The sequence below is a fragment of the Alligator mississippiensis genome, chromosome 1, assembly GCF_030867095.1.
Source record: "Alligator mississippiensis isolate rAllMis1 chromosome 1, rAllMis1, whole genome shotgun sequence".
NCBI lineage: Eukaryota > Metazoa > Chordata > Crocodylia > Alligatoridae > Alligator > Alligator mississippiensis.
In genome coordinates, this window is record NC_081824.1 from 182,074,817 (window position 1) to 182,092,052 (window position 17,236).

Below are 17,236 nucleotides of genomic sequence, written 5' to 3' on the forward strand. Positions count from 1 at the left end.
TTAAGAATATTTCTCTCTCTCTCCTGTTATTAACCAAAAGTTTACATGCTGAGCACAAACAATGAAACACAGCAGACCATTTATAGGAACTGTTTGTAGTGCTTTGACATCACAGTCTCACTTCACATAAATTATACAAAAAATAATTTTGTAGGATCACTCAAAACTACTTAGAGAGGATTTTCCACTCTTTACTGCACTTTGTTTTCAATGCTGTCACATTTGTAATTTAACAGAAACTGAATATTTGGAGAGGAAGAAAAGTTATAACCAACTAGTGCAAAGATAAGGAAAATTTTAAGTAGTTGCAATTATAAAAAAGGTACACAGCTACAAACAAGTATGACCACTGCAAAACATATTTAGTTAAAAATACATGTATTTTTTAGTAGGAATACCTCATCACAGTTTAAGAGCATGGAAGGCAATAAAACTCACTGCCTATGACTGAACCATTGTCATTACCAAAGTCTTATTTACACAGCTTTAGTGACTTTCCATTACCATATAAAGGACATTTAAGTTTTTATAATTACTAATGCTCTGATTCAGAATAACTCTACCCTATGTACACTAAGAAAAGCCCCAGAATATGGCTCTTTTTCCTGTGTGCAAAAGGAATTACATACATGGAAAAATCCATAAGGAATTTTCTATAAGGGGTTAATGTTTAAGCTAACCTACCCCCAGAATGACACCAAAAGAAAGACCCTTGCTTGGATACAGTTATAGCTATAATAAACTACAAGCATCTTGTTGATAAAGTTTTGTTATGTAATAAGTAAAAAAAACCCCAACACCCCCCTATACTTTAGAGATTTAGTTATGACACAGCAGTGTTGCACTATTGGTCTTACAGTATAACATGCCCACTAAACACTAGTAATTATGGTATTTTATACCAAATATTTTTGTATCAAAATTTCAAAATGAAATCATGTTTGAAAATCCTGAAGATCTGTTGCTAATTACATTATTTTTCTTTCATTTTGAAAGAAAATCCACCATATAAGTTTTGCAATTATACAGTAGATTAAGCATGCAATAAAAGTGATAGATACAAATATCAGACACATCAAGCAGAGATGTTTTAGCTGCTAAACTGTTTACCTACTCAAAAATAAAACACATTGTCTGAGGAAAGATTCAGATAATTTATCAAGGTATTATGTACAAACATTCAACATTCTCTGCCATTCATTCTAAGATTAATTTATTTGCATCACACTTTTCAACGCATTTCATCTCCAAAAACTTCTCAGAAATGACTCTTCAGTCCCACATTAGTTGGATTAAGATCATGAAAATTAAATGAAAAGCTATAAACAGTGTCAACAAAAATCAGCCCACCTACATTATAACAACAGTGAGAATATTTGTATTGTGCAAGACACCTAAGTGTTAACAATTTTCTGTTCCAGGCTCAAATGTTTCTATCCGGCTGTAGTCACCCACAAGGAAAGGAGTCTGCTTTTGTTACTGATAGGAGAATATTTTCACGCAAAACAACTGAACATACGTGACATTCTTGGTTCAGTCTACATGAGTGATGTTTTCCGAAATAACTAGCTGTTTTAGCTATAGCCTACAATATAATGCATAAAAATATAATTGGATTTTAAATACATTTGTATGTCAAATACTTTTCATGCTTAGTAATCCCAATTAAACAGATTAACCATTAAAGAAAGAAAAGCTACCTTGAAACTAAGGTATCTCCTCCAAGGCACAAATATCGTCTTTCATGCAATTGTCCTGAAGCAGAGTGCGGCTCGGGAATTGCTCAGACAGCAGCAACACAACAGAAAGCAACAAGCTGGCTGAACCTGCCCTACAACACTGCAGAGACAAGACTGAATGACAAGCACACGCAGATTGCCTTGAATTGGGCACGTTAGGGGCTGGAACTTGCAGTGTTTGCTCTGCTATAGGACCGCTAAATTTCTTGCCTACTTAACCCTCAGGGGCAAGGTCTTAATAGTAACAGCTGGTATGGCAAGGGCTTGATCTCAGCACAAGGTCAGCAAGCCAGGATATGAAGGTGACATGTAATTTCTAGCTTTTTCCTGCTTCTCTAGGAGTATTCAAGCAAGTGCTGCTGTTAATTATAACTTTCTTTGATCTTTTTTATTTCAGTTAGTTAGTAGATTAAGACCATGTTAGACGGCCTTATTTGATTTCTTAGGTTTATTTTAACTGTTATTCAGATTTGTATCACATCACTGTATTGCTGTTCATATTTTTAAGTATACTGCAGACCCACCTCGCTACGTAATTGTATACATCTCTATGTATAGTGAAAAGTAAAACTGCCTTTCCTATTTTGGTAGGAAGGGGCAATAAAAGTGAATGCAACCCTAGCTCCTGAAGCAAGCTACATTTATTTTCTTATGTGAAGGGAAATAATTTGTGAAAACTAGGACACCAAGAACAGAACTCTTTCACATTTACTCTGATCCTTTCCAATCCCAGTATATTCTGCAGCTCTCAAAAAGAAAAACAAGCAAACAAATTAAAAAAAAAAACAACCCCCATCCAAAACAAGTTATATATGGTGAAAGATAAGTCAATGTCCAGAATCTCATTTCTGCTTATGACAAAGTTTATAAGTTGCAGTGATTAAAAAGTAAAAGTATTTTATTTTAGAAAAATCGCAGTCATTTAAAAACTAAAAACTGCTGTCTGTAAAACCTATAAGAATGTACCAGTGCTCAAAGTACAAGCAGTAGGGTATGGGGCAGGGAAAGAGTCAGCTGCTCATAAACCTTATCAGTACCTGAGTTGTGTGCTGAATACAGGAATCACATTTTACTGCAAGACTATAAAAAGGAAGAAAAGAATCACACTTGGCAGCTTTAAAGCTCTTGAATGCCACTTATTTTATCTGAAAGTACTTGAACAAATTAGCAGACACAATGGTTTTTAATATCTAATGGTATAGTTTGCTAGGGTCTGTAGGCTATGACACAGCTACTTAACATGGCTTCAAACATTTTAACCAGTGCTTTAAAAAACATGTTAACTCAAGTTAGCTCAGCAAAACTGACAAACAACTATTTGGGGTACAGTATTGGGAGAAATCCCTTGACTCCATCCTTTTCCTCAATTTCTGTAATGGGGCCCCTTTTCCTCTAAGCTCCTATGTATGTTCATATGCTTGTTTCTTCAAACTCCTAATCCATTTCACTCAGACTCCATGAAAACTGGCTCACATCCCTTTGACTCAAATAACAGTCAGTAGCGATCACCTCTGTGTGAAGGATAATTAACCTTCTCCTTGACCTACCTTTTTTTTTTTTTTTTTTTTTTTTTATATATATATATACAGTTAAATATTCTTCTTTTGCTTCTTCTGGAGCAATCAGATATTGTGCTATTGTTTCTGCATGCTCTCCTCCCTTCACCCAACACTTCTTCACCCTTTCCTTCTCATCCTGTTTAACATTCTTATGAAGCTCAGGTCCCTTGACACTGCCTCTTCTCCCCCTGGACATTATTATAGGTTCATATAGCTGACAGCTCCCAAATCTACCTCTCTACCCTTGTTATCTCCAGCTACTTAATCTGGATGCCCTTTCAGCAGTTCAAACTAAAAATGGCAAAAACTGAACTCTTTCTTTTTCTTCTTCATTACAGTAGACAATCATCTTCATCAACCAGGCATACAATAGTGACATACTACCACTATCTCCATCTCCCCACCCCATACATCTATGCTACTGCCTAATCTTAACAGCTCTTTTTCAGCAGCTTTAAAACTATCCCTTTTTTCTATCCTCAAAATTCATTCAGCCTTTGGTCACGCTGTACCTACCAACCTCACTCCTATGAGTGAAGTCAAAATGTCTTGGGAGGAAAATCATCTCTGCTTCTCTGTCCTATTGGCTCCCCGTTTAAAAACCACTTCCTAAAATTATTTAATTTTCTATATCAAGTCCATGTTTCTTTTCATGATCTTTCCAGGTTTCTAGACAACTCAGCCTATACCTACAATACTAACTACTACTTCCATGTTCCTAAATTTATCAGAGTACCTGCTACATTTTCTCTTCTAGCACCTGGAACTGCTATCAGATCTTAAATTCCTTAACACACTTATTCCTTTCAGCAACAGAGGACAGATCATCTGCACCAGTTGGGGATCAGGGCTTTTACCTTAATTATCTATTGAGTGTCTAGATCACTGGTTCTCAACTTTTTTTAGACTCAAGGCACCCGTCGGTAGACTCAAGGTAACCTTCAAAAAATGCCAGCTTCTACTTTTCAATTGTTTTTTGACTATAGCAAGATAACAGCCATTCTGTTGCACAGAACTCAGAAAGATCACACAATGGGTCACAATGATTTTAACACTAAGGATTCCTATTAAAAATCCTATTAAGGTTTTCAAGGCCTGGCTAGACAAAGCCCTGGCTGGAATGATCTAGTTGGGGATGGTCTTGGTTTGAGCAGGGGGTTGGACTAGATGACCTCCTGAGGTCCCTTCCAACCCTCATTTCTATGATTCACTTGTGAATCATGTATGCAAACCTAACAGCGCTACAATTGTGTGCCACCCCAGTTCACCCTTGAAAAGCTCAAAGGCACCACAGGGTGCCATAGCACCCCAGCTGAGAATCAGGCGTTTAGATAATGATTTGTTCAGTGTAGAGTAACCTCATCTGAGGTAGGAGCTGTTTTTTCTGTGTGGTAAATAGGCAGTACTCACCATGCTGAGAGTATTCAACAGCTTGGTTTACTTTAAATGTTTTATTTGTAAAGCTTCTTTTAAAACACCTTCCTTAACACTTTCTAGGAACTTTTATAAATAATTAAAACACAGAAGGCATCCAAATCCAAAGTACTATGTCAAACAAATGGTGAACTCTCTCTCTTATAAAGAATGAACTTGTCATAGCATTAGCAATTCAAATAGCAATGCAATTCCAATTATAATTTTTTAGAAGTACAGAGCAGAAAGTGATTCTATTCAGAGATCTTTGTGGTAGAGGAAGTGCTCACAAAACCCGTTAAGACCTAGTCAGAGTACACAGATACATTTCTACCACCTGTTGGAATTGATAGCAAACCCAGTAAGAAATTATCCATTAGAAAAATTACAACAGCTCTTCACCCTCAACATAGTAATAGACTGTGACATATTCCAAATTATACAACCTTAAGTGCTTGAGCCAAATTGATTTGGAGAACTACTGCTTAATTTGGAGAAGTCTTTCTTCAGTAATTTAGTTCTGCTTAGTTACGAACATTCATCAATGAAGGTCTCTCACGGGGCTTTGAGAGGGGTACAAATACCAACATTTGCAACACTGGACAGGCTGGTCCAAAAGGGAGTAATTTAGGACGACAGAAAGATTGCACCATAATAGAAAAAGTAGTCAAAACACACATTAGTGACCAAGTTAAGGACTTCATTAAAAAAATCTAAGAATCATTAAAAAAAAAAAAAAGGGGAAAGAAAAAGCCTATCTAAACATTGACATTAACCTCATATGTGGGGAGGGTTGTGATTTGTGAAAAACTGGGAAGAGGAACTAGGCTGAAAAAGGATAATATTTTTGTACCCTCATTTCCAGAATCTCAGGAGTAAGCGAACACACCACCCTTTGAAAAGACATTTTTTGCTTATTGAGGTAGAACTCGCTTTTCTTACCCTGGGCTACAGAAGGGAAAACATGCCAAAAGCCGCTTTTGAAGAAGAAGCATCATAACCTGGCCTTAGCCTCGTCTCTGGAAGAGCAGAAGTCTGTTGTAATTGAATTCAAACACTTCAGTCAGCTTAAACCAGGGGTTTTCAACCTTTTTTTAAATAAATGTAACCCCAAGACACAGAGCAGCAGCAGTGCGGGGCGGTGGGTGGTAGCGGCAGCAGCTGTGTGCAAGCTCCACTTCCCCCCCACCCCGCGTCCAGCTGGCCAGGCAGCACCTGTATGGCCCACAGAGGGGCACCACTGCTTCGCCCCCTCCCTTCCTGGCCTTGCTCCTGAGAGATGGTGGCGTGGGGTGGTGGTGCTCCATCCCTGCCTGCCCGCACGTACCCCCTAGGGGCTCCCCGTTTACCCCCAGTTCACAACCCCTGACTTAGACTAACCTACAAAGATTGAATAGATTCAGGCTTAGGCTTTTTGTATATCTGTACTCAGCCTTTAGGGCAGGTTGAGCAAAATAGAATCAGTTGGTGGGCCGGATCCATATCTGGCCTGTGGGCAGGTGGCTCCAAAGTCATGGGTCCTGGCCGGCAGGGAGCTGGTGGCTTTGGCTGCTGTTTTGAGTTTGGCTGACAGGCACAGCCCAGGCCCACCTGCAGCTTATACCAGGTCCCAGCTCCTGCCCTGTGTGCTGGAAGCAGTACCAGGCAGGTGCCAGCATCAGCTATGGACCCTGCCAGCAGGTTCCCACTGAGGATCTCAGGTGAGGCACTGTTGCAGCAGCGTCACCAGAGGACCTGAGCAGACACCCTGATCCCCAGTGGGAACCTGCCAGCAGCACCCACAGCTGATGCCAGCACCTGCTGGCACATGGGGCAGGAGCTGATGTAAGCTGCACATGTGGCCAGGACATTGTGGATTGGGGTATGCTGTAGCTGTAGGATACTTTAGATGGGTAGTGGGGAGAGAGAGAAATGTGGCCCTGCCCACAATGAGAAGTGGCAGCAGCCAGGCAGGAGCTGCTGCTGAGAGCCAGGAAAGTGAGACTTGTTGGAGGGTGTGGCCACCCCCCCTCACCACTACAGGAGCCCTTTTTGCTGTGGGCACCCAGAGCCCATGACCCCTGTGGCTCCTCCTGCCGCCACCACTGCCACCAGCACTGCCTCTGGGCCACCCTGGACCCCCGCACCTAGTGGGGCAGTGGTGGGACCAGGGAGGAGCTGCAATGTAGCCCCGGCATGGGCAGCTTCAGCGAGGAGGCCCCCAGCTGCAGTGAGGAGGTGGCCGTGCCCGCTGCCAGTTCCTGCTTTTTCCTGGTACCCAGCTGTAGCTTCTGGCTGACCACTGCTGCCTCCATCCCCAGGCCATCAATGCCAAAGCTGGGCAGCAGCTCTAGCCCTTCCACAGGATACAACAAGGGCCCAAAGGTGGGGGCGGTGGCAGCAGGGGCTCTGGCTGAGCTGACCCTGATGAAGCTGCCACCTGTTTTCACCCATGCCAGCTCCCTGCCTGCCCACAGCCCCATACCATGCAGGGAGGGCTGGTGAGCTGTTGTGTGGTGTTGGGGGGAAGGTGCCAGGTGCCCATGGCAGCTCCCCAAAACTCCCTCTGTGGATCACAGGCCCAAATAATTGCCCACCCCTGCTTTAGGTGAATAAGTCTAAACAACTTGGGTCTCTGGAAATTTCTGGTCCTTAGAAGTGGGATCTGTACTTGAGAGACCAAAGGTAGATATGATGATCAATCACTACTCAGATCCAGACGCTTAGCAGTATTTGAAATTCAACTGACTAAATTCAGAAGTGATTGAATTCAATTATAACAGACTTCTCTTCCAGAGATGAGGCCAAGGCCAGGTTATGAGGCTTCTTATTCAAAAGAGGTTTTTGTCATGTTTTCCCTTCTGTGACCCAGGGTAAGAAAAACGAGTTCTACCTCAATAAGCAAAGAATGTCTTTTTAAAGAGTGATGTGTTCGCTTACTCCTGAGATCCTGGAAATGAGGGTACAAAAAATATTACCCTTTTTCATCCTAGTTCCTCTTCCCAGTTTTTCACAAATTGCAACCGTTTCCACCCCCATCAGGCACAGCAGGCTGCGTTCCCAGCACACCCACCCCCTTGTCAGCCAGGCCTCCCTGATCCAGCTAGAAAGAAGAGGGGCAGGGCCAACCCTGCTCTGCTCATGCAGACAGGACATCCCAGCCCAGGCCTGCAAAGCATGTTGGGATTCTGGGGGACTCTGATTTAACTTGAGCCAGGAAGGGGTCTGGGACAGAAGTTCAATAAACTGGTTTGACCCAAGTCTGATGCTACATTCAACCAGGTTTATCTTAAACTAGTTTTGGCCATTTTGAAACTGGTTTATGTGCACTGAACTTCTGTTCTGTTACAGGTTTAAACCCCATTTCTGATCACTGAAACTGGTTGGTGTGCAACTTCTGTCCCTAGCCCAAGAGTCCAAATGAGTGTTTCTAGTAACACTCTTGAAAGCCAAATTGTGCCACTACAGCAAAACAGCATAAGCTCTGCAGAGGAATTTACCCCCACACACTTTCAAAAAAAGATATGCGAATTATCAAACTTAGGAAAATAAACTCCTGGATATGATTCCCCTTGATATGGCCACATCAGCCTTCCAAGTGTTCATGCTATGCCACTCTTCTCACTTCCTTTACTTGGTCTTCCACAGTGATCAGGGAATTCTCTCTTTATCAAGAAGCAGCCTCCCTTTACAAACAAACAGCCTGACTCACCTTTCTTGTCCATGAACTTCTACTAGAGAATTTCCAGGTTCCAGCTGTCTTCTCCCTTAGCCTACAGACCCCATATCAGCTTCTAAAAAGAGTTAAATTCAGTGGCCCTATTAACTGGTTCTACTCTGGTGAAGCAACTTCCAATGCTGCTCTACCACAAATTCTCAAACACAGTCGTTCCATTAGGTATCAAGTGCCTACTTCAAAAATGGATGATCTAAACCACACTGGAAGTTGCATACTCAATAGAGGTTGAAATATGATTATGAATTAATCTTTTGTAGCTTGCATGTTTAACAAGATAAGGCTTTACTAATCATAAGTTAACTCCCATAATGCCATGTTAGTTATATTACAGGCCAGGCAGCTTAACTAAAACTTTGCATAACCTTTAGCCTAGTTCCCTGTTTTAAGATTTGTCTGGTAAGGACATAGGCTCCTCTATATTGCTTCCTCTTTTAACATGCTTGACAGCAACTATACATTTCTGATATGCTTGGTATCATGGTATTTCTGGATACTTCTCTTTTTGAAATAAGCATAATCTTACAGAACTAGCACTGTTATGTATACACTGTAAACAAGTTAACTATGGAGTGAGGGCTGTGTAACATAACATGCCTAGTTTCCTCTATAAGAATATGTTGTAGTGCCTCAAAAGATCTAGATTTGGTAACTTATGCTTCATGTATTTGATTATGGTTTTTATTGTGCCAAACAAAAAAAACTAATTGAGCTGTACTGGATTGGTCTTTCAAACATGTATGCATCAATTAACAGTCAACATACATTTTTTTTTTTTAAATACCTTGTTGCAATAATGCATTAAGTGACACAAGAGTATGCTCCTCAATTATCACAAAAGCGGAATATCAGAAAGTTAAAACAAAGTCACAGAAAGTTGTCAGTTATTTTTGCAAAAGCTACATGCTATTTATAAAAAAAAACCAACCAGTTCCTGCTTACGGTCATTAAAAGATTCCATATCACTTATCATAAAAGCAAGGGGTTAGCCACAACGATCTGGCTAAGAATGGAATTCTAACCATACAAATCAATTCTAAGCTCTGCCTATCCTGCGGTTTCAAATGAATATAGTATTATGCTATACTTCCTGTCTTAAATTGTGTAAATATTGCTACCAATAGAGATGCTCCAGTAATTCCATTCCATGTATATTTTAACCTCATGGGGTGAACAGACATTAATATTTTGATATTACTTTAATATCTTGGATAAAAAGCACTATAAAATCCAAAGTATGATTTAGTCTCTTAAACACGCCAACATTATATGTACTGCTCAAAATAACACTGCGTCTTGAAATTATTTTATGAAAAGTTATTTAGTTTATGTAGTTCCCTACTACAGCCCCCAGAGACTGTCCGAATCATTGAAGCTCTCCGAATCTTTGGAAAAGATTTGGAGAGCTTCGAATCGATTTGGACCTTTCAATTGGTCTCCTGTTTTGATTCGGATTTGGAGATTCGGCCACTGAATCAGGCTGAATCTCCTCTGAATCGAATCAGTACCCAAAGCTTCGCACAGCCCTACTAGGCACAGTACTTCAGACTTGGTTTCATTAGTACAGAACAGAGGGGAATAATCACTTCCCATGATCTGCTGGTAACGCTCCTACTAATGCAGCCCAGTATGCTGGTAGCCTTCTTTGCAACAACGGCACACTGTTGGCTCATATTCAGCTTTTGGTCCACTGCAACCACCAGGTCCTTTTCTGCAGAGCTGCTGCTTATCCAGTTGGTACCCAGCCTGTACCAGTGCATAGGATTGTTTCCATCCTAAGTACAGAACTTTGCACTTGTCCTTATTGAACCTCACGAGATTTCTTTTGGTCCAATCCTCCAAGTTCTCTAGGTCTCTCTGAATCCCTAGCCCCATCCTCCAGGGTGTCTACTACTCCCTGCAACTTGGTGTCATCTGAAAACTTGCTGAGGGTGTATTCTATCCCATCTTCCAGGTCACTGATGAAGATATTGAACAAAACTGGCCCCAGGACTGACCCCTGGAGCACTCCATTTGATATTGGCTGACAACCAAACATCAAGCCATTGATTACTAACTACATTTGAGCCCAAGAATCCAACCAGTTTTCTATCCACCTTACAGTCCCTTCATTCAACCTGTACTTCTTTAGCTTGATGTATTGATGCGAAAGCAAAAAGCACATCTGTCTTAAGTGCTGGATGTGGAAGTAATGGGGAGAAGCTGGAAGTCTAGCTGCAGGTTGTAAAGGATATCATAGTTTCATAGTCGGTAGGGTCGGAAGGGACCTGAGCAGATCATCAAGTCCGACCCCCTGCCATGGCAGGAAAGAGTACTGGGGTCAAACAACCCCGGCAAGGTGTTCATCCAGCCTCCTTTTAAAGACCCCCAGGGTAGGAGCTGGAAACACTTCTCTTGGAAGTTGGTTCCAGATCCTAGCTGCCCTGACAGTGAAGTAGCACCTCCTGATGTCTAGTCTGAATCTACCCTCTGCCAGCTTGTGACCGTTATTTCTAGTCACTCCTGGTAGTGCTTGGGGGAACAGGGACTCCCCCAATGCCTGCTGGTCCCCTCTGACTAGTCTGTAAATGGCCACTAGATCCCACCCCTGAGCCTTCTCTTGTGGAGGCTGAACAGGTTCAGGTCCCGTAACCTCTCCTCATAGGGCCTGCCCTGCTGCCCCCTGATCATGTGAGTGGCCCTCCTCTGGACCCTCTCCATGCTGTCCACATCCCTCCTGAAGTGCGGCGCCCAGAATTGGATGCAGTACTCCAACTGCAGCCTGACCAGTGTTGCATAGAGGGGGAGGATCACCTCCTTGGACCTGCTTGAGATGCATTTGTGGATGCATGACAAGGTATGGTTGGCCTTCTTGACCGCATCCCCACACTGTCGGCCCATGTTCATTTTGGCATCAATAATGACTCCAAGATCCTTTCCTGCCTCTGCTCTCACGATAAGGGAATTCCCCAGCCTGTAGGTATGCTGCTGGTTCTTCCTCCCCAGGTGTATTACCCTGCACTTGTCAGTGTTGAAACCCATCCTGTTCTCATCCACCCACCCCTGTAACCTGTCTAGGTCCGATTGCAGCCTATTTCTCCCTTCTAGCATGCCCACTTCCCCCCACATCTTAGTGTCAGCTGTGAATTTCAACAGGGTGTTTTTTACCCCTTCGTCCAAGTCGCTGATGATGATGTTGAACAGTGCAGGCCTGAGGACCAAACCCTGTGGACCCCACTGCCCACATCCCTCCAGGTCAAAAATGACCCGTCCACCACCACTCTCTGGGTGCGGCCCTCCAGCCAGTTAGTGACCCATTTGACTGTGTAGGTGTCAACACCACAGTCCCCTAGTTTTTTTTAATGAGGATGGGGTGAGAGACAGTGTCGAAGGCCTTCCTAAAGTCCAGAAAGACTACGTCCACTGCTACCCCTGCATCTAAGGATTTTGTGACCTGGCCATAGAAGGCAACCAGGTTGGTCTGACAGGACCTGCCTCTAATGAACCCATGTTGGTTGCCCCTAAGCATAATCTCCCCTGCTGGCCCCGCATGGACATGAGCCAGGATAATTCTCTCAAAAAGCTTACCCAGGATCAAGGTAAGACTAACAGGACTATAGTTTCCTGGGTCCTCCTTCCTCCCTTTTTTGAAAATGGGAACCACACTGGCCCTTTTCCAGTCTTCTGGCACCTTGCCAGAGTACCATGAGTGCTAGTAAAGCCATGCCAGGGGTCCTGCAATGACCTCTGCTAATTCCCTCAACACTCTGGGGTGGAAATCATCAGGACCAGCTGATTTAAATATGTCCAGTCCCTCCAGAAGTTCCCTGACTAGGTCCTCTCTGCCCCTAGGCCTGGGTGCACCTCCCCTGGGGACTACAGGGGTCCCAGTGGGGGGGGGGGGTGATCCGGTCCCTGCTCAGAAAACTGGAGGCAAAGAAATTGTTAAATAGGTTAGCTTTGTCATCTGGTGTGACAACCAGATTTCCTAGCATGTCTTAATATCCATTTTAAACATTTCGATCCATTTCTATCCATGCTTATATTAAACTGTATGTGGCAAGGTTCTGGAGGTGAAGAGGCCCACGGTGGAGATGATGAATTTGGGCAGAGGAGACAGGACTGTGGAAGAGGTAAATGAAAATACAGGTACATGCAAGTGACACCAAGCTGGGAGGAGTAATAGATATGCTGGAGGATAGGGCTAGGGATTAAGAGAGATCTAGAAAAGGGGAGGACTGGACCAAAAGAAATCTCATGGGGTTCAATAAGGATAAGTGCAAAGTCCTCCACTTAGGATGGAAACAATCCAATGCACTGGTACAGGTTGGGGGCTGACTGAATAGGCAGCAGAGAAGTAATAGTAGGCTAATTATTTATTTTTTAAAAAGAAACCCTACAGAACAATCCCAAGTACTTCAAGCCTCCTCCACAATCAAAGCCCATTTACTAGATCCCCACACAGCAGCAATTCCTATAGCCCCCTGAATTTTCATGTACCTCTTCCACAGTCCTGTGCCCTCTACCCAAATTCATCTCCACTATGGGCCTCTTTACCTCCAAAACCTTACCACATACAGTTTAATATGAACATGATGGTATAGTTTCACAGATAGAAATGTTTAAAAGCTGGATGATAGGGTGGTACAGTTTGATCTAGAATAGATGGGGGATAAAAAAGGATGAGACAGACCAGGAGGAGAGCATGGTAAAGTCTGAGGTAGAAGGGAAAAAACTGGGGTTGGAATCATGAAGGACTGGAGTACATAAAATAAAGAGTAGAAGATTTCTACTGTAACAATTGCTTAGATGTCGGTACACATGCAAAGAAGCCAGAAAGATGCTTCAAAATGCTTCTGCAACAACACATGCCTCTGCTTTTGTTTTTGATCATACAATCTTGTTATTTCCAGCAGTTTCAGTATCAATACTCATATTTAAAGTCACATTTGACAGAATGTTGCAAGTTTACTAGGTATTTAGGGGCACATGAACTAATACACTTTATTCATTAAACAATGCTGATGAATCGAGTAGTGTCTTCTATAGTATTCATTTTTTTTATTTCACTCAACCTTTGAACACATCTCTTTTGATATAACTATCTTTGAAGACAGTTGCTGCAGTTTGCTAGAATGATGCATCAGACACCATTTCGAGAAAGAAGCCTTTAACTTATAAAGACTGAGTTTTTAAGACTTATAAAGTCTGATATTTGGTATAATCTATCTTAGGGGTTGGCGCTGTTTTCTGGCAGGGGCCAAAATGACCCAGCCCAGGTAAAGATGGGGAGGCACCAGGACCTGGAGACCTCTGCTGGTGTCTCTCCCTGCTGCCTAGCTGCAGTGCAGTGCAAAGAGAATCCCCCTTTGCCACAGTCTGTGCTGCCCAATTGCAGTGCGGCACAAGCAGAGCTCCCACTCTTTGCAGGCCAGATATGGCTCTTGGGACACTGGCTGCTGACCCCTGATCTCTCTCCAATGCAAATTATTCGTTTAAAATAAGAGTTAAAAAAAAAATCTACAGGCACATTTTTTCATAGGATGCTAAATGACTTATGTAAAATCAAAAACTGGTGGTGTAGTTCCTGGAATGGACTAGGTAAATTTTAGAAGAAAACTGTATGTATATAGTGCTAAAATAAAACATAGCCTAGTTTTGCAGCAATGCTGAAGCACTTACAGTGATCATTTTCAGACTTTGGCATACCTGTAGTATAAAGTTTGACTAGGCTCTCCTTTTATGCAAACATGCTGATAAGACCAGCCATGCTTTGGCCTGCTCCTGCACCTATGGACCTTGCTACACTGAAGTTACTTGTCTATACCAGGAGGAATCCCCAATAGCTCTCTGCCTCTTTGTGCGTCTCTTCCAACCAAAGTTGCCATTCAGCTGCCTTCTGATCACTGCAACACATCTCTATCCATCTGTCACTGGCTGACTACCTCCTACTTGGGTAATTTATCATGTGTGTTAAACCATTTCAATTAAGAAAGTCCTGTTCTGTTTTAATGAAAAGTTTCAGAAAACAAGGCACTGTTTTATGCAGCAGTAGTTCTTCAAGACCTACACCTAGGCTGCACCACTGCCTAGCCTAATCAGAGTTCAGGAGTGCTCAACTCCTGGAGCGCAGAGCCGTGGCATCACAGCCTGTGAGGATCCCCAGGGGTTTGGAAATTTGGTGGCAGAGGAATAGTGGAAGCTCTGCATGGCTGGATCCAGCCCTGCCCAGTCCATTGCTGTGCTGCAGGATCAGAGTCAGGTCCACCCTGTGCATCTAGATTGGGGTCACTTCTGCCTTCTAACCCGGATAGAGATCAGGCTGCTCTTCTTCCCCCCCCCCCCCCCCCGCACTAGATTTGGCCCCCACTGCATCAGCCATGTGCTCCATATTGAGCCCACCAACCAAATATTGCTCACGGATGGAACTGGCACTATGCATTTGGCCTGCGGGGTGAAAAGGTTGGGCCCCACTGATAATAGTTTGTTGGTGTTTTTCTGCTTAAATTATTACCCTCTACTTATTTATAAGGTGAAAAAAAACCATAGTGTTGGTTAAGTTAGTCACCAACAAAGACCTAATGGAGCCAAAACATTTTTTGACATAGTGCTTAGGGTCAGAAGGGACCTAAACAGATCATCAGGTCTGACCCCCTGCCCCTGGCAGGAACAGGTGCCACAGTCATATCACCCCATCCAATATCTGTCCAGCCTCCTCTTGAACACCCCCAAGGTAGGAGAGTGCACCACCTCACTTGGGAGCCCATTCCAGAGCCTGGCAGCCCTAATTGTAAAGTAACAACATCTTCAAATTTGGTAGATCAACTTTGCATTTGAAATAATTCTAAATTGGCCCAGCACTAACCATAAAAGGCTTAGGTCACTCAAAATCATGCAAAACTAACAAAGTAATAAAATTCCCCTATATATGTATGGGCTTGGGAGCCAATATTTACACTATCAAAATAAAAAAGCAACGTAATTCTTGAAGCAAAGCCTTATGACAAGCCAATAATTCTTATTTAATATGTTCCTTTACGAATAATGTGGACTCTACAAAAATGGGCTCATAAATAAAGCAAAGAAAATAGAAGGTAAGACTAAACATTATTGATATGAGGTAATTTTTAAATGCTAATATGAATGAATCTTGAGCAAGGAAGATTTTATGATGCAGAGTTACTAAAAAAAATACCTATTGCTTGCCTTGATAACTAACTTTTTGAAGGGAAGGTTAATAGTTCTGTTTTACATTGAAAAGCACAGCATTAATCTGTAAACAGAGACCTGTAATGAATTACATTAAAATGCAGCTGTACAAACATATTTACACACAGTATGATGCTCTCATATACATTCCTTTATTGCAGGTGTAAGTTTTCCACTATGAACTATAACAAATATGAATCTTATTTAAGCATGCACATGTAAAATGTCAGACTGGGCTGTTTTACAAGTGACCAGGAGGCAAAGCTATATGCACTTTATCTGTATATATAAACAAATGATGCAAACATAAATTATAGCACTCTATATGTTAGTGTTTAATGAATAGCAGCATCTTGTTGTATTAAAAGGGTGATCGCATTCAGAATCCTATCTAAATAGCAACTTTGTGCTCATAAATAGTGCTACTAGTCATGCAGATAATGAGAAAATGGTATTTTCCCCTCGTATTTGGAAAGATTTAGGCAACGATACTCCATAAAATATAACTGCCACTATATCAAATAAATACAACTGCACATTTGTCTTTAAGCTTCATGAAAATTAAAAATCAGTATTGATATAACCATCAAAAAATATATACCCTACAAAGCTCAGCAGTAGTTTCTGGTGCTATTCTACCTTTTACAGCCACGAAGGGGGATGCTAAAAATTGTCAGCTACAAACAAGTTAGATGACATCTCTATCAAAAGAAGACTTCAAACTTCAACCTGGGAGGCTGCTGCTTAGTTAAGATAATTGCTATGCCAAGTACCCTAATCACTTGTTTTTCCAAGGGATCTCCAAGAAAACAGTTTCCAAACTTTCAAAAAGTAGTGAATGGAAGGGCCGGGGGGAGGGGGGGGGTTGCTTTTGTTTGTTTTTCGGGGTTTTTTTCCTTTTGTCCAGCATCTACAGTATACTCTCACCTTTTCTGCTTAAGGAAATGAAATAAGCACTAGACTACTACTTCACAAAAGAGCACCAAGTGGTTTAGGTAAATGGACACTGCTAGAGCTCCTACAGAAGATTTTATTTGATCTCTGCTTTGCTGACACACTAATGAAGGGCCCAACAGACAGGCAGGAGAAAATGTTATTTGAGCACAAATTTAATGTTTATTCACTAGACTGTCTGCCTTTGAGATGGTTACCAAAACACAGCTTTTGCAATGTGGAGTCAATCGTTTCTAGCTGTCTCTTAGCAAACAGATGGGAGCCTGGGAATTTCTTGTGCATTCAGATAAATCAAGAATCAGACCTTTCAGAACACTAACCTTCCGTACCTTTAGAAGAAGATGTCAAATTTCTCTGGGACTCTCTGACTTCACATAGTCTAAACTAAACCAAAACCACCACCTTCTAAAAGAAGTACACACCCACACAAATAAATATTATTAGACTGTATACTTTCAAAAGCAGCTCTTTAAAATGATCAAGACCATGTTTTAAATTTGCTATTGTAGACCTAAAATCAAGAAACAAATCTAAGCTATGAAATTTATATAAATCTTTGCTCCCAATAGGTATTGAGGTTCAACTATGTGTCTTCATGATTGTTCTAATGCTGCATCTATTGTTTTGTCTACCATTGGTTTATTTTTACACACACACACACACACACA

General features: G+C 42.0%; 1 protein-coding gene across 3 annotated transcripts in view; it reads right to left on the reverse strand.

Annotated features, from left to right (window-relative positions):
* The window catches only part of DISP1 (dispatched RND transporter family member 1), a 160,691-nt gene that overhangs the window by 65,513 nt on the left and 77,942 nt on the right, over positions 1-17,236 (reverse strand). Inside the window, exon 1 of one of the 3 annotated variants that reach the window (XM_014598162.3) lies at positions 1,701-1,904. The exons of the other annotated variants lie outside the window; for them this stretch is intronic. The gene's annotated coding sequence lies outside the window, so the exon portion shown is untranslated. Of the gene's footprint in view, positions 1-1,700; positions 1,905-17,236 lie in introns of those variants that run through there. 3 annotated transcript variants of the gene reach the window in all.